The sequence below is a fragment of the Battus philenor genome, unplaced genomic scaffold (genome assembly GCF_028537555.1).
Source record: "Battus philenor isolate CCGP_79_NKW_IND1 unplaced genomic scaffold, ilBatPhil1.0.hap1 SCAF_12, whole genome shotgun sequence".
Classification (NCBI taxonomy): domain Eukaryota; kingdom Metazoa; phylum Arthropoda; class Insecta; order Lepidoptera; family Papilionidae; genus Battus; species Battus philenor.
In genome coordinates, this window is record NW_027181674.1 from 5,364,608 (window position 1) to 5,392,221 (window position 27,614).

Consider the following 27,614-nt stretch of genomic DNA (forward strand, 5'->3'; position numbering starts at 1 on the left):
GTTACTTATACTACTAGGTGGGCTAACGACATATCGAGAAATCCACTAGATGCAAAGAGACAAAGACCGGTCATCGTGGCGATGTTTGGAGGAGGTCTATGTCTATTTTTTTTTAAATGGCCCCCGCTATTTGAGGCCTCTCGTACCCTTAATTAGTTGGGATCAGAGTCTTTGTTTACAAATAAGTTTTTCAGATTTTTCATCTTTATTCTTCACTCACTGTCATACTTCTCAATTTCTTTTATTCTTACCTTATTTCCATCACAATATCTTTCATTTTGTCCTTTCATTCCTTCTTGCTTTCATCGCCTTCCTTCCATCATCTTATTACTCTTAGGTGGCTAGGTACATTTTTTAAAATTTTTTACTTTATTATTTACATATTCTATTTTTTATCACAGTTTTCTTTGGGTTGTGCTTTCTTAATACGTTATTACACTTTTCTTATTCTATGGTCTATCTCTTGGAGTGGGCCTGTCCTTTTAAGTTCACGGATCCTTCCGCTCCGTGAATTCAGCTCCGATGAAGCTATAAAAGCCTTTGGGCTAACAGCAACAACATCCACAAAGAATAAGTGGGCCTCTTTCGGGTGACCTGATTATGGTGGAGATCCTAATAAATACCTTATTAAATAAATATATAAATCAAAAAAAAATTGTAGTCCAAAAACTGTGTTAAAATTTTAACGGCAACGCTTCGCAAATTTAAAATTCATAAAGCTCTTTGTCACTCGACGACGAATGAAAGCCCAATCGCAGCGGCTTCGTAGCACGGTCAACATTTGACATTGAAACAAGCTTTCGTTGCGTTTTAGACATATTACCGTACAATTAATAGCTATCAGCTTAAAATTAAATTTAAAGAATTATCTTCGAACAATAACCGTTACAATTCCTTGAACTGCTGTCAATCATCAATAAAATCACGTCTTTGTTTGCCTAACACCGAGTGATCTGAATAGATTTAATTAAAAAAAAAACAGTTTTTATTAAAAACCTACTGAATCGGAGATATACAGAATGATTGATCCCTGGTGTAAAAGCTTTTAAAAGATGAATATATAGACATTAGCTGTCAATTAATATATGGTATACCGTAACCCAAAAATCAAATTGTTTCAGAAATAATATACAGAGTTGAAAAAGAAAAAGCGTTGAAAAAAATCGAGTCACTGCATATAAATTCGTTGTCAGTATTTAAAAAATGGTGAAAGAGCACTTCCTTCGCCTTTAAAATAGGATATTGAGTATCTTTCCCACGTAAATATGTATACATATAGCTATGTAAATGTGTATATGTATATATAAGTATTTTTGTATGTGTATATAGTAATGTTTGTATTTAAATAGATGTGTATATGTATGTATATTTGCATTGGTATGTTTGTATATATCTATGTATTTGTATCTACGTACATCCTAAACTGCCCTCTCCCTCATGTCTCTCATCTCCATCCATAGGTTGTCTGGTAGAGATTGCTCCGAGCGATAAGACCGCCTCCTTTACCTTATGAATTATTATTTTTTCCTCTATTTATTGTCTATGGTGTACAAAAAAGCATAATAAATAAATAAAATAAATTTAGGTATCTGCAGATATTACTCAGCCAGAAGTTATTACCCTGTCGCAATCCAGTAGAAAAAAATAATTAATGTAACATATTTCACATTAGCAAAGGCTAATTGAGCATAGGTGTAACAGCTTTGTGTAAAGGCTTTTTGATAATAAATAAGATCTATATTCACCTTTAACAGCTTTTACATTTATAACCAAACAACCTGTATATTAAAATACATTGAATCTATTCGAATTGATTTTTAATATAAATTAATCAAATAATAAAGTCTACACTTATGTCTTTGCAACTTTGATTGATGAGCTACAATAAATTACGCATCAATCGTGCGTATGTCACATAGTTTAAACTCGAATATCGTGATTGAAGATATAAAATTTATTAGATGTATTATTACACACTTATTGGAGAATAGATTATATAGCAATTTATTCTCCAATTAGTGTAATTAAGAAATTGACGTTATCACTTTTATACATTCAATCAGTTGCTAGGATGTACATGTAACATAATAAATATTTTTTATCATACACGAAATGAAATTCTCAGTAGAAAATTCTTAAAAGCTAACATATCGTCGTGTTGAACTTTTTTATGTCATTAATATTAACACCGAGAAACATAATGTAACATAATAAATAATGTAAGAATTTTTTGTTTTTATCGATCAGTTCTAATGAAACGTATCAATTATGTTTCACGATTCTTAAGTAATTCAAGGACATAGATGTAAAATTAGTGAATTAACTTAATTGTATTTTGTCTCTTTCCTATGATCTTGTATAAAGTGACTTCTGAGAAATATTTTGGTTTAATTTATATTTTCTTTTAGAATGCTTGAGCCCAATAACTTACGGCGAAAAGTCTTCAGGGAGAGGAAGTAAACAATAATTAATTTTAATAATGAAAAAGATTTCTCTTACAGTGTTATTATTACGTTATTAAACCATTTGATTTATGAAAACGGTGAATCATTTATTAATAGACGACAAATGAAGTTTAAATTCAACCCTTAAAAGCTTTTACGCCTAATTTCAATCATCCTATATAAAAAACGATAGTAAGACGATATAAAAATATCGATTATGGCGACCATTTGAATCTACAACCAACTCTTTCGGGCACCCTCGAATTGTAATATTAAACCCATAACAGTAATAGTCCAAGCCGAGATTCTATCTTGAGCCTGGTCTCTCAATAGAGCATCCAGCTAAGCGTCCTTATCGTTAACCTTCTAATCCGGTAAATTTTCGAGTATAGTTTTTAAAAATATTCAGAGAAATCTTGTTCACCGCTCTGCCAAATTCCACAGAAACTATTAATGGCAATAAAGTAAAATGTGATTTTCCGCACAAAAAAGTTTTGACAATATCTTTCTTTTAATTCTAACATCAACCTTGTAAGGACACAATCACAAAACGTTTTTGTACACTGAATATCTTCTAATGGACTTTTTCATCGTTAAAATACGATTAGATTTATACTAGCCGATATGACTGTCGTATAAAATTACTTGTAATTACGAAATGATTTATTTTATGATTTCATCGTTATAATCATTCCAGCCGTAGGACGTGCCTCCTATATAATTTGACAATAAGACTAGCTGGAAACGGCCTACTCCAGCGTTTTTCGACGACCTTAATCTTGTTGTCTTACGCCGCGTTTTCCGATCCATAGTTCATTCATTCCAGAACCTTATATTCCCAGAGGTTGTCTGATATTCCTATTTATATTTAATTTTACGGCTTATTTTTGTAAATTAAGTGGAATAATTACCTGCGAGATCTATTATTACACACTAACTTTGAAAAAATAAAATGCAACCTTGAGTGTACATGCATTTATGTTTATAAAGTAGCCGGAGTGAGTGTGCAACAAGAAATCCCGGTCTACTTACGATGCGATGTGTACATTTATAAAAATTCACAGGATGCAAGTACGAAAATTTACGTGCTTTATTCATATAAAAATGTTTATGCTTCAACCGCTAACAAAATAATTTCATATTAAATAAAATATTAATTAATACTATTTTTATATACTTTTAAATTATGAAATGATATCTTCGTCATCATTATTTCAGCATTAGTGTTCAATGCTGGACATATGACTTTATAAAGATTTTTAAACGAAACGGTTGGAAGTGTGTAGTCTTCGTTGCGTCTTCTGCTGACCATCAAACAAGGTCGTCTATCCGCCTTTTGAGTGTACATCCTACCCTGCACTTGTCGGTACGTTGTGTTAAATATCCAGCCCCAGCGCCATTCGTGGCCGTAGACTTTGTTTTTGGTTTCAGTTTCAATCTTCCAGATTTTCAAGATACCCTGCCTCTGGGGGGAGAACAGGGTTATGTGTGATTCCTACCCACTAAATCCCCCCCCCCCATGATCACCCTATACCTAAAATTATATTAATGATGTCGGCAAAGCTAACATCACCAACTTTAAAACAGACACTACTGAAGCTATTTGTCCGACATACAGAACATTAATCACATGACATGTTCATTTCTTTTTTTTAATTATTAATAAATGGTGTGTGCATGTACGACGCCGGGTTTTATATTGTAGAGCAAGGCATTTAGTCTAAAACTAAGCAGAAGGTCTATATTAGTAGCCTTAGCTCGATTACCTAGTGAAATTAGATTGGCTTAGGTGGATGCTCCACGAGCAAAAGGGCGCCCGAAAGTCAATCCGCATTGGACTGTTACAATAAATGCATCTAATATCCCGATACGAGTGTGCCAAAGAATGGAACCATAGCTTCATTGGTTTCGATTACCATATTATTGTATTTGTTTTACCACTATTATTTTCACAATATATTTCAAAGAAATCTATCTTTTTCCTTGCAAATCGATTAAACTTACTATTGAAAATAGTTCGATATTTATAGACAATAAACGCCCTTTTATTGTTGTTATTTTAAAATAACAATATATAAGGCAAGTACAAGTATATCTTCATAAGTAAATAATCTAATTTGAATTGTTTATCTTCTTTTACGCTTGTGTAAAAAAAAATCGTTTTAATACAATGACCAAAAAGTTTTTATTTGCTTAATTACGTAACACCTAATAAGTAAATTGTTTTACACAAAGTGTTAAACATTATGAGTGTAAAAACGAACATAATATTTTTTCATCTTCGTAGATAAATTTTAAGTGTTTTTTTCCGACAAATTTTACCGACCTTGGACTACTTCGGCACGGATTGTGTATTAAATGAAACTTTTGTTACAATGAGATAAATGATCTCACGATTTCTTCTTATGTAATTAGCTCAAAAAACTTATTAGCTTGAGAAAAAACTGTAACAATATTTTATTTCGAGAACACTATAATTAAGTGCTGATTACGTTATATACGAGTACACGTAATGCCAAGACAAAAATAAAAAAAAAACTATTAAAAACATAGAACACTATATAAATAAAGTCAAGGCTCGTGGATATTGAATTGTTTTTTTTTTATTAAACGTAAAACTGAACAACATTTATGGCGTTGCTGGGATGGTATGATAAAGCCAATCGTCACTTACATAATGATTTCATATTTTAATTAAAAACCTACAAGAAACAATGTTTCGTGTTTGTCGTTTCAGTCTTTATACGCCCACCGCAAGGCGTAGACCTCCCCAGAAGATATCTGTGGGGGGACATACCATAATTGTCACGCTTGGCAGGTTTTTGAGGCAGGATTAAGATTGGCGATCGCAATGTGGTATTATAGTACGCAGAGAACGTTGCTGCCTATCATATGGAAACTTTTTGGTGAGCAGTGGCAGTTCACAATAATGTATAAAGTACATAAAAATAATACTTTCATGTACATAGGTAAAGATCATAAAAAATAATTCACGATGAATTCTTACATGTACTATACGAACTATCGAAAATCGCATATTAAATAAAGACTACGATGGCGTAAGTCCTTCATCATTGTAGATATCTTTCCTTTTATTATTTTATTATATCCTTATAAGTTGTCATACTGATTGAATACAGATGTAAAAGCATTAAAGGGTGAGCGTATAGCTAATTTGTGGGAAAAAAGCTTTTTATATTAATAGGTTACACTTATAATTTTTTATTGGAATGCGGCAGACCCATAACGATGTTGTAATCCGAATTTTTTAAAACGCTTTTTTCCGTTTTTTGGATGGGGTGTATCATACATTTATTGACAAAAATGAATTATACATTCATCTAATTAAAGCTTTTACACTTGGAAATAGTCATCCTGTAAAGTAATTGAAAATAGGTATGAGAATAAACCCTGAAGTTATTCAAAACGTTTATTTAAAAGTATTTTATGGAAACGTTAATGTTGGTAATTTTACACGTAATGTTTTGTTTTGTATTCTAATTAATTACTTTCTTTAGAGACAAATCTTAGCTGTCGAAATAAAAGCAAGAGAGTCTCGCAGTAATTATTCCTGATGACGACTAAGTATCAGTTTCAGCACTTAGATAATTACAGAAGCACTGACTCATTCTTAATGTCTAAAGTTATTGACTTTATGAACAACGCTTATTCAAGTACTCCTCTATACATGAATATACAAAAAATTAATGCCTATTTCGCTTTGTCACGTTATAATTTTAGAACGAGCGGTGGTAGCCCAGCGGTAGAGGACTGAGACTTGCGAACATAGGTCGCGGGTTCGTTTCCCAATCCCAAGCTTGTATATCTTGGATTATCCACACTTTGTGCATTAATTACATATGATTGCCATTGCTCACAAACAATTTTTCAGAGAATGTGCAGCAACCTCGTTTGCGTACCATAACACCATACTGCGATAACCAACAACAGGCGGGTTGTTGTTGGTTATCGCTAAGCGTGGCGATTATGGTATATAGATATCTTTGGAGCAAGCCTGTGCCTTGCAGTGGACGTCTATGGGCTGAAACGACGATGACGAAGTTTAGAACGACTTTTCTGATTTCATTTGTCTTTTTTATAAGTAGTCTACTATTTTGAAGAAAGTTCTTGTGGAAGAAAATACAAAAAACTGCGTGGAAACTTGAATTTTTTTTTGAACAAAGGCTACGAAACTACTCAAAGAGCGCATTTGACATCGTGCTGCAAATTTATATTGTCATTTATTGACTGGATCAGTTAGTATTTATTGATAACAAAAGTGATAAGTATTTTGTAATCTACTATCTCACATATTTATAAAAACTGTAGTTATCTTACACTTAATAAATAAAACCGTACCATAACCATTAAACGATTTATTAAAATGTGTTGCTATGTGCATTAGAATTATGTATTATCTCTATAAGTATGCTTTTTTCAACACATTACGATTTAGCAGAGATGGTTTGCTAAAATATTATTATTTTCGTGTTTTATGTCATTACCATTCCTTCATTTTATTAAAACGTACAAAGCGGAAACTTCGATGTACTATAATAATGTAGAATATCTGTTTATAGTTGCATTGCAGCGTAATGGATATTACAACTTTTTCCCGTCTACTATTGAAAAATGTTAGATATTATGGTAAAATGTAAAAAAATTAATTCTAAATTGTGAACAAAACAATTCTCAATGTTACGTTATCGTAAAGCATTAGAGGATAGAATAAATTATGACAGGGTACATCCCTAGAAGCTTCTGTAAAATTAATATTGTTTTAGCGGTTGGAAGCAAGTCCCGAATGATGTGCTTTAATAAATGTATATCTTCTCCGATCTGAATATCGTATTTAAGTCGTTGAATATTTAACTCGTTTATGTTGAATTAAATTCTGTAAACCGTGATGAGTTTCCATTTGCCAGCGGCGGCGGGGCTATTTAATTAAATACGAAACGATTTCTTTTGTTTAAAATTAAAACGAAAGGAAATTAGAAATCGTTTTATATGTATAGAAATCACGGATGAAATCTAATTTTAAAACCGTATATTTTAATAATTTCCACACTTATTCTTTACTGTTACTAAAATCGTATCTACAAGCAAAATTATAGCAAACATGGCTCGTCTTCAAGATTAAAAGAATACGATACAAAAGTAAAAATCATAACATACATTAATAAATTTAAGGAATTCTACTAATTAGATAACCGAATCACATGTTCAATTCACTTTATTCTTCCTGAAGTGCCATCTTCTTACGGAGGTCGGCAACCGTTAGAGAAATCATAATTTTTAACAGCAGCTCTGAAGATTGCACGAGTGCTCTTTTCAAACCACTAGCGTAAGTTTTTCAGCCAGGATATTCTACCAATACACCGCTTTCCGTGTATCTTACCCTGTATGATAAATTGCTATCTCGTATTTTGAGTTACTCATGATTTGACCGAATATTGTAGCTTTCGTTTATATTGTACATAGCATTTTTTCTTTATGCCCCTTAACACTGTTTAATTTTTAATTATAGCGTATACTAAAAACCATATGACATTGTCCCTTACCCGTTATCGTAAAAACGAAAATAGCATTACATCACGCTCCTCCACGGAGGCCCCCGCTAGGACAATTTCAGGATCATCCCGAAACCTTTGCAAAGGCTTTTTTTGTATCTCTGACGTCCAGGCTGCGATATGAGGAGCTCTTATGTTCTTATACTTATTAAAATCACAGTACAAGCCGTGTAATATTAGTTAAGATGTATGCGGAGATTGGATATATGTATTTACGTAAAGTAAATTTTGCTGAGAATTTCGAAGACATAAGTAAATTACTAACAAACAGATTAAATAAATGAAGTATATCAGATCTTTACTTAGTGTAGTTTGTTGTTTCTCTGTTACTAATAAGTATAGTTATCTACCTCATTCGAATTTGCGTATTTTTCGCTTAGCTTCATCTCTTGGTAAATATGCTTTCGAATATTCGATCTTTAAATAAGCCTACCTAAGAGACGGTGAGGTTTGTAATCCATTGCGCGGCACAATACGGTTTGTTTGATGTGATATATCTTGCGAATTTTTGGTCACATTTTCCGGTTTACGCTCAATGTTTCTTGCCTCCGTTTTTGAGATACACAGAGGCAATTTAACATAATTCATTCAAGACTTACGCCTGTCGGGATAGAAAAGTACCTCTAACCGCCGTAAATCACAATCAATACAGGTTACGACAACACTGCTCTTTTAAAACTATTGCATACATATGGTTCTATACGATGTAATACATACAGAATTATTGGTTATAGATATAAAAACTATAAAGGTGTGAATATATCGCTCATTTAGCAGCAAAAAGTATAAACGCTTTCACACCCACTTCCAACTATTTTTTAAAAAGTAATCACTCTGAAATAAGTTGCATTATTTTTTTCTGTTGCAAAGCGATAGGTTGACTTCCTACAGTCTAACAGGACAGATAGTAAATAATAATTAATTTTAATATGAAGACCTCCAAATTTTTAAAAATCTTTTCTTACTATATTTTCATCAAGTTATTTATTATTTTAGAAACTATTATTTTTATAAAGTATACCATACATTAATTGCCAGTAAATACTTTCACCTCTTTAAAGCTCTTACGCCTATTTTCTATTATTATGTATAAACCAATCACATTGTATAGAAAATATTTGGGTCAGGCTTAACAAGCATATCTCAATAAGTACATAAAGGGTGCAGATAAAGTGAAGAGTTTTAATTGAACGGAAAATGTTATCAGCACCTGCATCGTTGTTGGCAGAGTGATAAGAACGCATCGTTTAGTAAATGTGTTTGAGTTTGTTTGTTTATTTTATGATAGTGAGTATATACTTTTATGATAGATAGACTAGAATGCTTGTTATGAATCACAGCTTTTTTTAAACATAGTATATTTAATATTGACGTTCACAGCTGGACATAGGTATTCCCCATACAAACAAACGAAATTTGTCAATGACAAAAATATTCCCTAATGCGATGTCCTAAGGATGATACCAAACGTTTGTTTTATAAATATTTCTAATTAAAACAAGATATTAGCAATTTAAGGGGTAGGCCGATGTCTAGCACTGGACATCCCACGGCCTAAATAATCGGGCTACATACAATCGTAATTCTAAGTGTGTATAGAACAGCCCATATCAAGGACTCTCCTCGAGAACTCTTGCACCTAGTTTATCAATGAAGCTCCCGCCTATGCAACCTGATAGCTTGAAGTCTTACTAACATGAAGCGAAACCTTGCTAACCTGGCTATATATAAAAAATAAATATAAAACCAAATACTTTTAGAACTTTAAACTTGTCAATAAAATATATTGATTAGATATTCTACATCTAATACATTTCAAAAACCCTTCGACATACTTGATTCTCTTTTAATTGGCTGTATTTGTTTCGTCTTTGACTTACGAAAGTATGACCTACTCCCATTCGTTCTCAAAGTAAATATCTGACGACCATTGTGGTTCATTTGATAAAATTTGAACTCACAGGTATCAATTTAATAATACGATTAATTCTGTGCCTTCCACGTACTTTGGTCAATTGCATTTCCTCTTAATTCTGTGTACAAACATTTGACTGCACCGTATAGGCTCTAGATTGAGCTTTCATAAAAAATACGAGCGGATGCTGAGGGTTCATTATGTGACATTGCAGTAGATTGTTTCATAATATGTATTTTTTTTTAATTCTTTTTGTTTTTTTTTTCTGTGTATCTCTCGGTGTATATATGCGTATTAATTGGTAAATATTTAAATGGACAGAATTATTGAGTATATTAACATGTATATATGTAGATCCATATATTTTCATTTTAAATATTTTACGTAATTTTTTAAGTTCGCTTTAATTATATATTCTCCCTTTCACGCTTTACCGCAGAACAATAAACCTTTTTCTATTTAGGCTAAAAGTAGACTGGTATAGCATGTCCATACAATGAACAACCTAATTTACATTACACAAGTTAAGACGTGTATTTTATAATGTTATCATCGATAAAAAGTTTTGCAAAAAATATGTCTAAATTACAGAAAAGCCATTAATTAAAAAAAACTGGGGCCGATTTAAAGAGCTCCGTCGACATTGTTTTTGACTTGTAATAAAAACAATAGTTTTTTTTGTAATAACTACGTTTTTACAACAAACATTCACGAACTACATTTTTCTATTGGAATTTATAACATATATTATATTATATTGTATGACTGAACAAGACTATTTTATTATTTATTTGCAAAAATATTTAATCGTATAAAAATATTATTTCGAAGTTAATCAAAAAATTCATCGTAACAATAATTGGAAGTGGATTTCATAAAGCTGGATTGAATTGGTTTTAGAATTGGCTGTGGATTTTTCGCATTTTTTTTTTAGTATCATAGAGATAATAAGACATCGAATCAGAATCGAGGACATCCGTACACGAACAAAAACAGCTACTTAACCCAGTATATTGGTAATTTGAAGTAGCAGTTCAAGGCACAAAGCGGTTTATGGTTCTTGGGGGATGACAACGAACCGGTAAGCTCAGCGTAGGAAGGTCGTCGGAAGAAGCTGAACGTAGGCTGCTTTGGTCCTTTTGGAAATTTAAAGAGGAGGCAGTGGTCATCCTTACCTAAAATATGATAAGTATGGAACTAAGTCCACAATATCTGCAACATAAGATCTCAACTAAAAGACGAAATCTAAAGTTAGAGTTGAGATGAAAAAGATTTTTTTCATCAAATAGTAACATCAGTAGGCACACAATAAATAAACAAGTATCGAATTGTTTGCTGGAATGCGAAACGCTGCGACAATGTTATACTAAGAGTTGTTGATATTATTCCAGGAATTCATAAACATACTTACGAATTATAGTTAAATGGTATCTATGCCTTCAACAGATTTATTAAACAGTTATTAAACCAATATTTGGTATAACCAAAATTTAAAACTAAGGTATTGATTATTATAAAATTTTATTTGAATGTCAATTCCAGTTTATCAAAATGTCTTTGATTCGCATATTGATGACAAAATTCACATATAGTTTGACAATTATAGGTGCCAAACATGTGGTTTATTTGCTGACAATTAATAATACACCCGATTCAAAAATTAATGATTTCAGAATTATTAAATTAATATTTCAAGAATATAGGTGTAAATTATATGTTCAGACAACTTTTTTATTAATTTACAGACAACTATATCTCATAACATTCCAATTGACATAATGACTAAATAATTAGCGAAGTTACTTTGAAATATTAATTAGAAAAAATTATGATTGTTCGCACAGTACATGCATGTATACAGACAATAAAAAATAGAAAGTACTAAAAAAGTCTTAACTTATAAAAAAAAAATATTAGTTTTTATGTTGAAAACTGAACATAACAATGAGGTTTAGCGGCACAATAACGGATTGTTGTTTTATCGTGGACACGGATACTTATCTTCAAAAATGCATAAATCTACCATGAAGCGTGGTTATTGAAAGATTTATAAGGCAAATACAATGATCGATAAAGACATCGCGGGAAAACATGTTGAGATATTTTTAGAAGAAAATATCATGATTCAATAGTTTTGTATAAAAAATAAAGTTATAAAATACAGGAGCCTTCTCCGACATAATAATGGTTCAACTTTTCATATTTTGTTATTAATTCAGTTATTTATTGGTATAAGAACAGAAAAATACTTCTATGTCCTGGTAAAAGCCTAGTAATGCCCACTGGAAGGCATAAGCCTTCCCAAAAAAAATTTCTCTTCTTTATCCTCTAGTAACTTGTTTGTGAACAGTGGCAATGCTATATTATTAATGTACAAACTGTGAATAATATAAGATTGTATGTCAGGAATCGAACCCGTGACTTACGATCGCATGTCTCAGTTCTCAATCGCTGGGATACCACCGCTTATATAATACTTAAAAACCATTACTATTACACTATTCAAATAACGAAAGCAAAAACAAATATTGTGACCATAGACTCGTCTTTATTGAGTTAGTAAATCTTTGTATTGGCTATGTACAGGCTTTCACAATAGGATCGCCTGTTCTCACATCTGAGGCATTTCATCCGAACAGGTGGTAGGAATCCATTGTATGTATGTTGATAAAGAATTTTTTAATTAAAATTCGTGCATCCTACATACAGTATACAGGCTTGCTATACCTATAGTTCTTAATTTAAATTTAGCCAAATATTTAAGAAGATCTTCGGTTCGAGTTAGTAATGTTTTATGTAACGGATAAACTTAAATATCATCAAATACCAAAAGTTGTACATGTTTGAATAAACATAAAAATAATTTGAAAGATAGTCGATCCACGAATAAATAATGTCACATCTCAATAAACCTTCATACATGTAAACGTCTCCATTAATCTTAAAATGTTAGTGTCCCCGAGGGTCATGTTATTTTTTAAGTAACATTAGGATAATAGATGCTGTTTTGAGCCCCGTTTAAAAGGCGGAGGAGGGGTAAAGGGGGCCCTCGTGTTCAATAGTGTTGGCCGTGAACAATTCGGATATCGATAGAATTTTTCGATACGATATTGGGAATGTAGTATTTGATTGCTTTTCATTTTATTAGTAATCATAGTATGGTAGGTATTTAACATAACTTTAGCTATCGCAGCCTGTATAGACGTCTAACTACCTTAAATTCAGGCCGCTTCCAGCCTGGTTTTATTGGACATTTGTGAGGGAGTCCATGTCCTATAATGGGCGCCCTACGGTTACATATATTAAATTCTACTATGTTTCGAGTGATTTGTCTTAAAGGGTGGACCTAGCGAGCATGGTCGCTGCAAAATACTGCAAACGTCGGGAATATAAAAATAAGTAAAAACCACGACATAATCCGTTTAAAATCAGTTTTATTTCATACTTCTGTACATAAGATAACAAATGTATTGGTAAGTTAAAAACTCAGAAACGGTATAACAACTCGGGTAATTTTATTCACGTATTTTCGTTATTGCACGGTGAAGGTTCTTATGAAGAAAAAACAATTGAAAAATACAAGGCAAACAATAAGAATGTTTTTCTTTCTCCAGACAATACACAAAGTAAAAATACATTATACACAAAAAGGGTGTACAAACATTAAGTATGGCGGTGTACGAAATTTCTTAACTTCTTCAGTTATCGTTATTACTATAACGATTTTAAAGCAATAAATAAATTGATCACTCTGATACGTATAATAAATTTATTTTTTCAATAGGTCTAACAGACCAATAACTTACGACTTTGCAAAGTCTGTCGAGGCAGCTGGTTAGAATAAAAGAAAAAGCTTTAATCATGGATTCATGTAAAATGTACTTTAAAAAGATTTATTATTTTATTCTTATTATTATTCACACAGGATCATTTACAATGACCACACGTGTACGTCAAGTTTAAATGTCAGAAAAGTCAACTTTATAGAAACTAAAATCAGATTGAACTTTCTTATAATGGCTTCTCTCATCTTAAGGCTATGAGAGTTCTTGACAAACTCAGATGGGTTTTTTTCTTGTTGTAATTTCTACAAAATTTTTATGCATTAATAGAGATATTTCAAGCTTTAATTATCAATTAAAATCCCTCACACTAAAACAGATTTTTTTACAAGTTTATGCTAAATTTCTTTCCTTTGAATAATTGCCATTAAGTAATACGACTAGTTACATAAACTTTCACAGAAGAGGTAATTGTTTTTTTAAATAAGAATAGATGTTTTATCTTCGGACACGTGCCGATTGGATATCGATAGTTTTGAATTACATCACTAGGACAGCCGCACACACGCCGCAGGTATTTATAGCTGCGTCGGCAACACTGGAATGCACATCGCCCACCTACAGGCGAGCAATAATATCGCCACTGTCAAGTTCATTACTCACTCATCCCGTTGCATCGTTATGGTCCGTAAGCTCCGACGATACTTGTATTCCAAACAATTTTTATCGCTTATCTGGACGAAAACATAATGGTACTTAAAAGCGATAAGGGAAATATTTTTTTAAGTAATTTATTTGTAAATATTTAAGTTTTTAGATACACAATGATACAAAATTGTATTCTCAACTTAGTTTGATACTCGAATGTTGTTAAAACAAACGCTAAGAACGAGTTTCTAGTCCGGTCATACCATGCCCTTTTACTGACATTGATCGTAAAAGTTGTATTTTGGATGTGCTATATTTAAATTTTATTCTCAATTTCGGTAAATATATAATTAAGCTATTTGGACATATTTTTTTAAAATCAATTGTTGTCTTATTTTTAAGCAGTTGGAGTTGAAGTTTGCAGATTTTTAACAAATATTTATAATCAACTGTTTTGTTTTTATTTCGATCCATATACTATAGAGACATACAGGAATAAACCTTTTGGATATATAACTGTACTGATTGGAATGTTTCTATTGATACTCTCCTATAGAGAGACATTTATTTTCGTACAAGTATTTTATATCTTTAAATCTCCTTTTTATTGTATAATATAACAAACAAAGTTCCTATGCGAAAGCGAAAGTCTCTTGTGATGATTAATAAGCTAATCCGAGAAATTTTCAATACCATTTTAAAAAGGTTTAACGGCAACCAATATGGAAATGTTCATCAATATGCATTCGAAAATAAAACGACCCAGCGTCTGCAGCACTCCGGTAACTTGGCCATAAACCATTCGTCAAGCTTTGAAAAATATGGCGAAAGCGGTCGCTGCCAAGTTGAACATTTATCTATCGAGCAAGCCGTAAAATGGTTATCTATTGGAATAAACAGCAGCTTATCCCGGTTTCGTAAAAATATTTCAAATTAAAATGGATTGGTATAATAAACCAAAGGATGTATCAACACCTATTCAAATAACTTTTCCGATCGGGACAATTTGACAATGTTTGTTGCGAGGTATTCTCAGGCCAGAAGTTATTTCAAATCCTCGTAGCTTTACGTTGAAAGATGCCATTGTAGAGGAACTCAATTAGATTCTACTTTCCACCAAATTGGGCCCTTCTGGCATTTTTCTAATGACGCGTACAAGTGGTAGCTGTAAATGGTTCAAGTGGGTAATAATATAAATAATTACCAGTTTTTACCAGAATAAAGAATTCAAGATCTGTTGTATTACGTAAGCTGATGCCTCATTTTTATTTTTTCGTTTTACCTCAACTCTCCTAAACGCAAACACAATACATTTAAAAAAAAGGTAAATGAAATCATACTATTTGCGATAAACTGAAAATAATTTAAAGAATCAAAATTGGCATGATAAATAATCTAGTATTTAATAATTTTACAAGAGAATATTACTAAAGGAAACTATTACGTTAAAACATACATTTTTAATGCTTTTCATGTTGTAAAATTTGTTTTGAATCAAGTTGAATCTGACAGCCCACCAGAAAGTTATATTTAAACCATGCCCTCCAATCATATGAAGCCGAAACTTGTTACTATCAAGAAAGTGATATAATGAGGATGGGTCAAAGAGCAATGAAGGGAAAGCTAGTTCGTATTACTCTAAGGGACCAGAAGACAAACAAGTTGCCACAAAAATCGAAGCAGTCACAGTTGTTGGCCATAGAGCGTAAGACTAAAGAGAAAGGGCCCAGCTCATTGCCAGAAAACCAAATTTGTGGTACAAACGCATAGAACAGATAAAAGATCATGGGGATGGCCCCAAATACGATTGAGGGATCATATCCCAAACGAAGTAAAAGTGGATAGAAATGAAAGATGCATGCACTAAATTGGGGAAGGCAAAAAAAGAAAGCCTTCCTTTGTATAACATAAGTTAAGAGAGAGTTATTTTTACAAATATTAATATTCGTCAAGTCCATTATTTCAGCCGTGAGACTGTATGTGTCTACTAAGAGATACAAACCTACCCCACAAATTTCCAAAAAGATCGGTTGGAAGCGGCATGCAAGAAGCGTCTTCCAACGGCTTTAAATAGGTTGTCGTTCTACTTGCGCTACTGGTCCGTGGTCTCCACTCCAAAAGCTTAGGGCGCCAGTGGCCCCAACCTTTCTTTGACGGTTTTCGAACATTACTGAGATTTCAAGTCGTTACTGCTCATCTTGTTTTGACATTTTTCCTCACGGTTTATGGACAGCGATTATGTTGGTGAAATCAAACCCGTGACTTTTAACAATATCGTATCACTCTGAAACATGTTACATTAATGTACTTTTTCCCCCGAAAGGCGACAAGCCAATAACTTCTGACAGTACTGTCAAAGAAATAATCAGAAAATCATTGATTTTTCTATGGCAAATGAACGTCGAACTACGTGTTAACTTCTTTATAACTTATAAAGTCAACCGAATCAATAACAACCTTATATTTAAAATTTAACGAAACAATCCCAAAAGTTTGACAAATCGATAAAATGTAATATGATCTTAACAAAGTTTAGCTTAAGCTTTTACACTTATAGTTTACTTACGATACAATATATATAAGGGACAGGGACACAATACGGAGTCTTATCAGTGGTTATTACGGATCCAAGGGAAGTCCGAAATGTAAGCCGTTATTGGAATGTCCATTGGAGCGATATTAGATTTGTTTACCTGTTTGTATGTATTATAAAGTTACGACCGCGTTGAGGATTAAAACGGTCGGCGAGGCAATTTCAAAACAAACGATCTTTTTATGTTTACTGTATTACGAGATATTTCAATATGCAACGAAGAGACGCGATCTTTAAATATAGTCAGCTTATAATAAAAGATTCAAGAATCATTATTAAGAATTTTTTTTACATGGTATTTACATAACATTTTACGCGTGAAGTGAGCAAAGATTCTATCTAGAATTTTGTACTAAATAAATGAATTGAACTGTTGCATTGTAACGAGCCGACAGTATTATGTAACTTAAAGCGCTGCTTGTCTAATAATCATAACAGGCATTAAAATCAGGTTAAGATTTAATTTATAACATATATAGCATGTATGTTATAAATCAAAACAAAAATGGTATCAATAATCAAAATTATCTATCAAAAGTATATAAGTAACAATAATTAAAAGCATTTTATTATCAATAATAGTGGAAAAACATAAATAATAGTAATTATAATAACGTTGCACGAAGTTTTTCTTTATGGTAAAGAATAATTTATATAACATTGGTTATATTATAAAAACGTTTAACCCGTTAACCTCGAGGAAGATCTGCAATTATTCTTAACTTACTAAACACACCAATACGTTAAGAAAAGAAAGAAGATACTTAAATGACTTTCTAACGATTATCACTTGAATTTGGCTTTTATTACTTGCAATTCTGCTATGTACCAGGCAAGTTTTCCTCCACAAATGATAAAAGCGTTAAGTTTCTTTTACTATTTCTCCTAACAAAATACATAAGTAAGTTACATATATTTGGAGCGTCGTCATTTCACGTGTGGTTGAACACCCGCTGTCGGACATAGGCTTTTTCTAAAGACTTCCAATAGGATCAGAAGGAAGCGGCTTGCCACAAACTTTTCATTCTAGGTTTCACTTCAGAATCATATAGCCCTAGTGGAAATTTTTTCTGCTACTATCAACTACGTAATATTTTACGGAAAATTTTAAGTTTTTTTACCACGGTAATTTAAAATTTTAATATAATGACACAAGGTCGTCATCGAATATATAACCAAATAGCAATAGGAAGCGTGACAAAGCGATTGGAATCACTTCTTCCGTGTTTAATATCGAAGTTCGCTTCGAAGTACCAGGGAGAAGGCTGGCACCCGCTGTTACTCCCTGGCACGAAATACTTTACAACTTTATAGCAAATAAACGACCCACGCCTTCGTCTATTGAATTCACGAAACAATTTCATGAATAATTTACTTCTATACGAACTATGAAAAGGGTCATGAACGGTAAACGTGTTGACACCATGGATAATGTATTTAAATTAAACATGTGTTAACAAAAACTTAAAGGTGACATTGCAGACCATATGTTATTTGTTATGTTAATTAGTTACTCTAACATACGTTCTCAGATAATATGTTATATCGAATAAGGAACTTAACAATTTATAAAGTATATAAAATGAACTCCGTTTAAATTGTTGGTAACCAGTGCATTTCATCTTTGACATAGCTTCTTCGCCTTATAGTGGGTGTCTATCGGCTGACATGATGAAGATCAGTGTGTTGTAAGGTCGTATCGGAAGACGCTGGATGCAGCCCGCTACCAACCGATCCTATTGAAAATCTTATGTGAGCGGCTTGTGTTCAGCAGCGGACGTTCTTTGGCTGAAATTATGACGAACCAAAGCATTTTTTCAGATGCGATCGCAAATATAAGTAGTCAACTTAAGTACAACTTGTTTACTGAAGTCATTTTAAAAAGCTTTAAAAATTTTACCAATATATAAGTCAAGCTTTCAACTCTTTTTAATAAAATACGTAATACGTTGTGCCACGACATAATACATTAGTTAGATTTGTAACAGGAGCTTAAACTTTATATTTCAAAAATTTAAGACTACGAAAATTTTACATAGTTATATTTAAAAATATGTAGAGAAAAAACATATCTAATTTTCCTCAAATAGTATATTTTTTGTCACTGGAATAATATTAGAATTAATTTGCTTGCATCTAAAATAGATAACATCTGTTATAGTTGAAAGCGTGTCTTCAAATACAATCAGTAGAAAATTCAACTTCAGGCAATCAGTAAATTTATGTTTGCAATTTGAAAAAGATGTTACGAAATTAGATGAAGAATAACGTAGTACCGAAGTTATTACATTTCCGAATTGCGAAGAGGCGACGAGAAAAATAGCGCAAAATCAACAAAACTTCGGTACTGATCTCACAAGAAAATAAATTGACAAATAAAATGATCCAGCTCTAGTACGTTAGCTATAAAGAATCCTGCGAACTCAAATAAAACTATAGGTGAAAGTTGTTGCTGCCAAGGTGGCCATTTATTTGCCTTCGACTACCGAAGAAATGTATTTTGCTTCAAAGTAAATACACTTTATTGCGATTCTGCTTCAGTGGATACCAAGTTAAATAAGATTTATAGATTGAAAATAAATATTGGGCGTTGGTATAGTAATATCGGTTTGTTGTAGACATAAGGACGATAATTAACCACTGGCGATATTTTGAAACATTTTCATTTAAATCAATGTTTGCATTGTCTGTTCAAATAAAATTTTACGTCATGAAAATGTTAATATTAAATTATTCACCAATCATATCGAAATAATACCGAATTGAAAACTGATTATTCTCTTAAGTATTTGTTGTATGAATACATTATTTTGTACGTGTTAAATGTTATTTAATTTTTGTATTTTGGCACAATTAAAATCAACGTTTACTGTTATGTAGGAACGTCCATATAAAAATACGTTGTTTTCTTTGAGATGCAATAAATGCTTACATTAATAAATAGACGTTATCCATTACTTTATTTAATCTATAAGAAAAAATCGAAAGAAAAAAGTGCATTTAATATACACTTTCGCCTGTGCAAACACCTTGATATCGGTGATGTTGGTTTGTTAAGTATTTTCATAAATCATTTACATTTATACAAACGAATGTATACACACACTTGGCTCTTACACTAGAAGGTTTCTTTGGGCCCATTTTTGAGGCGTTTCGTTCCCCCATCGCGGTTGGGACAGGGACATTACAATTGGAAATTAATTTCAACTAGTAATTTCACTAGTTCTTTATTTCGTATTCTCCTTATTCCTTCACAACTTCTTCTATACTTCCTTTTATCCTTTTCCATGCATCGCCTACGTTTTTTCATGATTCCTAGATAGCGATTTGCTATACAGTAGCAGAGTTTATGACTAAGTTTTGGTTTATTTATATTTCTAATTTTTGTCTAGCACCCATAACAGTAAACACTGCTTTTATAATTCCTAATTAATTTATTTACATTTCTAGATTGCTTTTATACTATATCTTAGTTAAATTATTCCTTATAGCCTTACCCGACCCCTTCTGCGCTAAAAGTTATTGCAAAAAAACTACAAGAATTTAGCGTTATTTATATATTAAAACATTACGAATGTTCATTTCCATCATCATCCAGATTCGATACATCGAAATGTGAGTATATGTTTTTCGATACATTAATGTATACAGATCTATACTAGTTTGCTATGCTACTAAGCAAATGTACATATATGTAAGTATAAATTTATTCCTGTACATTTGAAATAATGACAATGAAAAAGATTTCTTCTAAAGGCAATAAAAATCGTTTATAGGTCGTTTTATAAGAAAGCTTAAATCTATTCTTTTAGTGTATATCGTGAACTCAGAGGTGTTTGTTTCAGCCCAGAGCTTGGCTAGAGTGAAGTCAGTTTAGAGTATATTGTTTTAGTGTGTCAAAGATATTCATACATATATTATAGGCGATTTAAAATATTTCTGATTCTCACATATTGGATCTATTTTAGACCCAGTAATAGAAGCTTTAGTTATCTATTTGTTATATAAGAATGAGTTTCAACCGTACGGAAGATGAAAGTAAACATTGAAAGGTATTCGATTGCCTCGTTTATGAAATCGTGTTCCTGATTGCCATACAGATATACATACAATGATATATTGATTTATGATATATTTATGTTGAAGTAGCAGTACAGATGGTCGCTGGGGCCTGGAGTAGACAACGGAATGTGCAAGCTCAGCGTACGATATCCAGTCACAAGGTGGAAAGGCGAACTTGTTAAGATCGTCTAAAAACCAATCGGTCCTATTGGAAATATATTATATGAAGGAGGCATAGGCTTCAGAGAACGTCCTTGAATGGTGATGAACATCATCATCACTACGGGTGGGGTGTAGCGACAATTTATTAACATAGAATTTGAACACAAAAATGAACTTTGTAATAAGACATCATATATAAAGAATGTTATAAAAATGTCGAAAGCGTATACATAAATTGTCGATAAAACAACCCTCACCGCCACAAATTTTATAAAGTCAAGTGACCGTCTGCACTCGATAAATCATAGCTAATATCGATAGATAAAGGAAATAAAATGACTAAGCTTTTAGAGTAGCAATGAGTGGTCCGAAGCACCGTCCCAAGTGTTTGATAAATTTGTACGAACGAGTGGTCGGACATGTTCATCATTTGTTTTGCTTGTTTCATATACTGTTACAGATATTGTGACACGAGCAAACAAATGATAAACGTCAAACTAATGGAAGGTATCAAGTGAAATATTTTCTGTGTGTAAGATATCCTATATATTTGGATGCAAAATTAGTTTAAGTAATTTATAGGCTAAAGCGTTTACAGATTAATAAACACATTCTTGGGCAATCTTATCAATTTCTTACAGATAATTATAGTTTGGAAAGAGAAAAACTTACTATAAAACAACGTCAGTATAGTATATTTTATTAAAAGTCTTTTTTGCATTTTACTGTTATAGGAAATAGTAAAAAAACATGAAAAATATTTAAAAAAATTCGATGAACTCGTCGTTTTTCCCATAGACGTACACTGCAAGGCGTTGAAATCCCCCAATGATATTTAGGGGGGGATATGTTATAATCACCATATCCAGCACGCGGACTGGCGATCGCAAAGTGTTATTATGGTACGCAATTATCGCAGCTTCCCATACTCTGGAAACTTATTTGTCATCATTGGCAATCCTATATTGGCACAAGATGTGAATTATATATGACACTGTTTCCAGAGAACCGAACCTACGACCTACGATCGCAAGAATCAGTCATCCACCTTTCGACTACCACTGCTCTTAAACATTTGTTTGTGCTTTTATATCTTTTATTTTCTTAAATTTACTGCTGTTTAAGTAATATAGATAAAAAAGCTATTCTTGAATAAGTCTTTTAAAATAAGAGGATTCGGAAAGAACTGAAACATTTTTAATCGCATATTCGTTTCTGTAAGTATTTATATAGGACTCTGAATAATCTTAATTTTTAACGCGGAGTGACTAACTATTCAGAAGTAAAATTGATATAAAAACATACAACCTCCGATAATAATACTTTTTATGTACACCTATCATATCCGGTGTTTCATTCCAATAGTATAAGTTTTTTGTTTATATCGTTCGTTATTGTTCCAGAATGGTAATTCAAATAAAAATTTATCGATATGTACTTTATCAGAACAAACACTATAGTTGGTTCTACTACATAACATTAGCTAAGTATATATTCTCGATAGCAACTTGAATGAAGGTATCTTTTTATCGTGACACTTAAAGTTACTGCGGCTTTTCTCAAAACTGGAGGTCCAAGTATTAGAATATAAATGTAGTTTTATATTTATCAACCTAAAGATTTTACTAACCTCAAAAAAAATTTTTTTTTCTTTATTTTACTCTGCTCAAGTTTCAGGGAGACAACGCTGGCAGAATGAGACACACTTCCTTCGAAATACCATTAATGCTTTTATTATTGTTTACAATTAGTAGAATAAATCACCAGACAACAGTGTTGTAATACAGATGTAGAGTTTACATGAGAACACCCAGTATTACTGGCAACTGCAGCCATAATACTTATTTGAGTTAAATTATAATGCATGTTCGAATTACGATTTGAAATCGGACGCCATCAGTGAGATGAACGCTGTCATTGTGTTCGGATCAAAGTCGCGATTTGTAAATAGGCTCTGTAAACATGTAAACACATTACCTCTATCACACATGGCAAAAATTTTCCTCGCTATCAAAGAGGGTATAAGTACGTGCAAGGGTTGTCTGTCAACGCTGCCCGCATAAAGAATTTTCAACATATTTCTAATATAACTTGTTTACTTATTTCACTAAATCATAAAAGATTTATGATTGCCTCACAAAATTAAGCCCGTCTTATTAATTTAAAAATAAAACTAAGTAGAAGTAAAAATAAAATTATATGACAAGTTTCAAAAACTTAAAAGTCACCGTCATGGCGGATCGAAATAAAAACAAAAGTAATAATGTTCGAATTATATCGAGTTTTAAAATTACATGAATGACACATCGGGAAAACCATTTTTGAGTTATAGAAGGGTTTATCGTTTTCGAGAGCAATGACTCAGCCAAGTAGTAAATACTCAGGTAATTACGCTTTCAAAGGCATAAACTTGCTTTAGTGATGGATTAATTTGTTATGAAACTGTTACGTCAAATTCCCGTAAGCTTTGCCAACTGGAGCCTACAAAGTTTTCTGCGTAATTTCAGAGACGCAAGACGTCTGGTGGTTAGAACTCACAAGCCTACTAAACCATCGCACTTTGGCGCTTGCTTTCATCTTAGTTCTCTTACTAGATTTCTTCTTGAATTCGGTCGGTGATTATAAAATATTAAATCGTCTTGGTGATTACGTATATACAGGAATTTCATCTATAATCAATATTGTTTAAAAAAAATCACGCTCAGTCCTCCTTTAAGTCTGATTATCAAATTTATTGAATAAATCGAATTGAAAAATTGAAAAAAATATCAAATATATTAAAGAAATCGTGACTCAATCCTTGTACATATTTTTAAAATAACATTAAAATGAACCCATTTAGAATTTTCAAATATATTGCGTTAAGGATGTTTTAATATTTTTTCTGGCTAGTGACTATACGACTTTGATAGATTAGATTTGATTGACGCTTAAATGACTTGCATTAAAATTAAAAACTTTCGGTCGTTGTTTCAAAATTAGCATGTGGTAGTCTCCTATAATTAAAAAAAACATGTCTCAGTGCTAGTTAGAAAAATGATTATTTATTGTACACATTATATATCGTGTGTCCCTCGTTGGAGGTAATTAAGTAATAAAAAATAAGCGATCTTCATTCGATGATTGATCAATCATCATCTAAAAGTTGGTTTGCATTTTATTCTCGTTGTATTATTTTTAAAGTAATCCTGAATTCTAATAACAGCCATCATTACTTCTCGGTGCACCAGCTCGGTAGTCTCCTAATTTGGTAATAATACGATATAACAACCAGAGTCGAGGTTCCCGATGTATCGCTAGGTAAGTTACGTAAACGAGGTTTCGGCTGAGTGCCTTTCGCGCTTCGTAAAAACTAACTAATCAACCCATCCATACAAGTCAATATCAAGAATAAGTCAGATCCAATGAGTCAATAGTGAAGATTCAGACCGAAAAAACCCGAAAAGTTTAAAGTTTTTTTTTAGAAAAAAAATGCTATCTGAAAAAAAAATCAATGCGGATAATTTATTCTATGATGTACATAATCATCGCTCCGTTGACTAGAGGGGTGTGCAGTGATCCCAATCGAGAGACGAAGACAACCGCACACCGCAGCAGGTCCTGCGATAGGATAGATACAAATCATAAAGCAATAAAACCCTTTTTGCGAATACTTATCAGAAATATGAATACAATCCAATAGTTGACTATGTTGCCATTGTAACCTACATAACCTGCAGGTGCTCGATTTAAAATGCATATAGGTATGAATTATTGAATGGTTCAGTAGTAACATACGAAACATAATATTCTCGGTAAAGGTGACCGAAATATTTTTTTGAACTCAAAAACTAGAGCCGGCCACCTATTTGTAAGTACAACAACCTGTCCAGAAAAATGTGGTGCCACCGGAAAATAAGTTGGGATAACTTTCGAATTTATACCACCAATTCAACTATCTATAAAGTGTTTTTTTTAAGTCAGACATTATAATAATCGAGAGTAATGTTTGTGCTGCTTAATATATGTGTGTGAATCAACAGAGGATTTTTGGCTTTCAAAACTTTAAACGTACACGTGTAAAACACCTAAACATTATTAGCTTTAACACCAATCTAGTAACGACGAAAACGCAGTAGGCAAAATTTAACGATATATTCATTGTTAAAATATTATCACGAAATGTTGACTGCATGTTTATTGGTTTTATAATTCTTATTAATTTCATAGCAGTAATAACCATTTTTTTACTTTATGAGCTGTTACAAATTTCAACTCAATGTTTCAATTAGGGACCGGCTATGTGACTTTAAAGATTATATTTATTGATGGATTATTTACTTTAGTAAAGCGCATTGCACAGATTAATGAAAATAATTAAAAACAAGATAAAGTTTCAAAACATTCAAAATAGGATTGTATAAGTGTTCCCGAATGAAATGTTAAACCCAAGACCAATCTACTAGTACAAAAGAAAATAAAGAAATTAATTTTTTGTTGATATAATTTGTTAAGTAAATAAGAAATGTTTCATTTTATTTCACTAAATGACAGAAATCCGGGAAGAATGTAGTACATATCAATCTAAACAAAAATTTCCTAGCACCTAAAATCAATATAAAACTTGAAAATGTTATGTCAAAAGTACTGGCCTTTCCATCACAAATAATTACCTATGACTTAAATAAAGCGAAACTGACAACAGATAATATTAAAAAGTATAATATCACAAAATAATTTATATGCAAATTACTGAACCCGTTCGAACGTTTTTACTGTTTATTTTACTTACTATTTACATAATAACAATTCCCACATTTATTATTATGACGTAAAAGGTAGATTTTTGTATTATGATAAAAATGCGGGAAAAGTCAACTTTGATACAAAACTTCACTGACAAAGCAAGCAAAATTGCTTTTGTCCCTGTAAAAATTTTGACAACTTGTCTTGATTCATAGTGCTAACTTAAATTGGCCAAATTAACTACGAGCAACTTAAAAACAACGATTTTAATTAGTTTGTCCTATATTTACATATTTTTTTTCTGTTATTACTCAAAACAACCTTTTTTTAATATAACCAACATCACATTACCAATTACGTAAATTTAGTTTATAATTATAATATGGGATAAACAATGTATATCTTTTAATTTTCATACAAACATAAACTTTTATAATGCGGACCTTCCACAAAACTTTAATAAATAAGAAAATTACATGAACTAATGTACCAATATTAATTCATATGTATAAATTAGTTAATGCACAATAGAACCGTTGTTATTCTTTATTTTCTTGGTTCTTGCTAGTTTTATCTGTGAAAGTTAAAAGAAAAGAAGCCGCATGTATTAATACTTACCAAATTTATGTTCAGATTTTCTATCCCGCCGATAAACAATTAAAATGAACTAGATTAACCAAAATGAAAACAACTATCACCACATAAAGGTTATTTCGCACGCACACAATGCGGCTAATACTTTTCACACAATACAACGGAACAGAACTATTTCTTAAAACCAAACAATCTCAGATGCAAAATATTGCTACAATGGTCCTTTGATCAACGCTAACTTATACATTAAACTTTAAGAACTTATATAAAAGTTTGCTCCCAGAGCCGCAGAGGTCAAAATTCGAATTATTATCCTGTGATAAACACGTGAATCAGGAATGCGCCGTCCGCCGGCACTCGAACACAAACCAGTCGACGTGCACTGAACACTGTCAAAACGAACCAGCTGGTTCGCCGTTCGGCACCTCTGCGACTCTGGCGGACAAACTTAAAACTAACTCCAGTTCTAACGCAAAATGGCGTAACTCAACGTCTGCATAAACAAAACTTTTACTGAACGCCTTTTAAAAGGCTTAACCACTTTGTCCTGTGATAATAACAGCAAGGTTATTAAAAAAGTAAAAGTATATTGTAATTTTTGTTTGAAAGTTACTAACTTTAATGACTTTTTTAGAATTGTTATTAGGAATCTACAAAAACACTCATTGGCTTACCTAAGCATTTGCTTGTTACGTCTACAGTTTATACCCTAGTTTTAACAAATCAAACTAAGATTGATTTATCATATTACCTGTATTTAAATGCCAATGATCGGCTTTGAATTAAACAGTTATTCAAAAATAAAAAAAAATAGTTATGACCTTTTGTACAATATCATTAGCGCGAAGCGAATCGCGTCATGGCGGCGAGTCGGCGCTGCCTGAGGAGGGAGGATATTGACTTGCGGCGTCGTCACTGCGCATGTATTGTGCCATGTGTTTCTGTTTAAACTTGTTCATACCGCAAAGTAACAATTAAATTGTTTTTAAATTTAAGCAATATATAAAATAGTATAGGGTTTGTTACAAAGCGAAAGCTTGACGCTGCCGCTTTTCAAACTTTCATTTTATTTATATCACAACGGCAGTCTCAGTCGACCCGGACGGCCTTGACCTGCGG

The 27,614-nt window shown here is 32.1% G+C and overlaps 1 protein-coding gene across 1 annotated transcript in view; it reads right to left on the minus strand.

Annotated features, from left to right (window-relative positions):
* LOC137932649 (multiple PDZ domain protein-like) overlaps positions 1-26,875 on the minus strand; it is a 153,129-nt gene extending 126,254 nt beyond the window's left edge. The window contains exon 1 of the mRNA XM_068776274.1: positions 26,520-26,875. The gene's annotated coding sequence lies outside the window, so the exon portion shown is untranslated. The remainder of the gene's footprint in view (positions 1-26,519) is intronic.
* Positions 26,876-27,614: the final 739 nt, after the last annotated feature.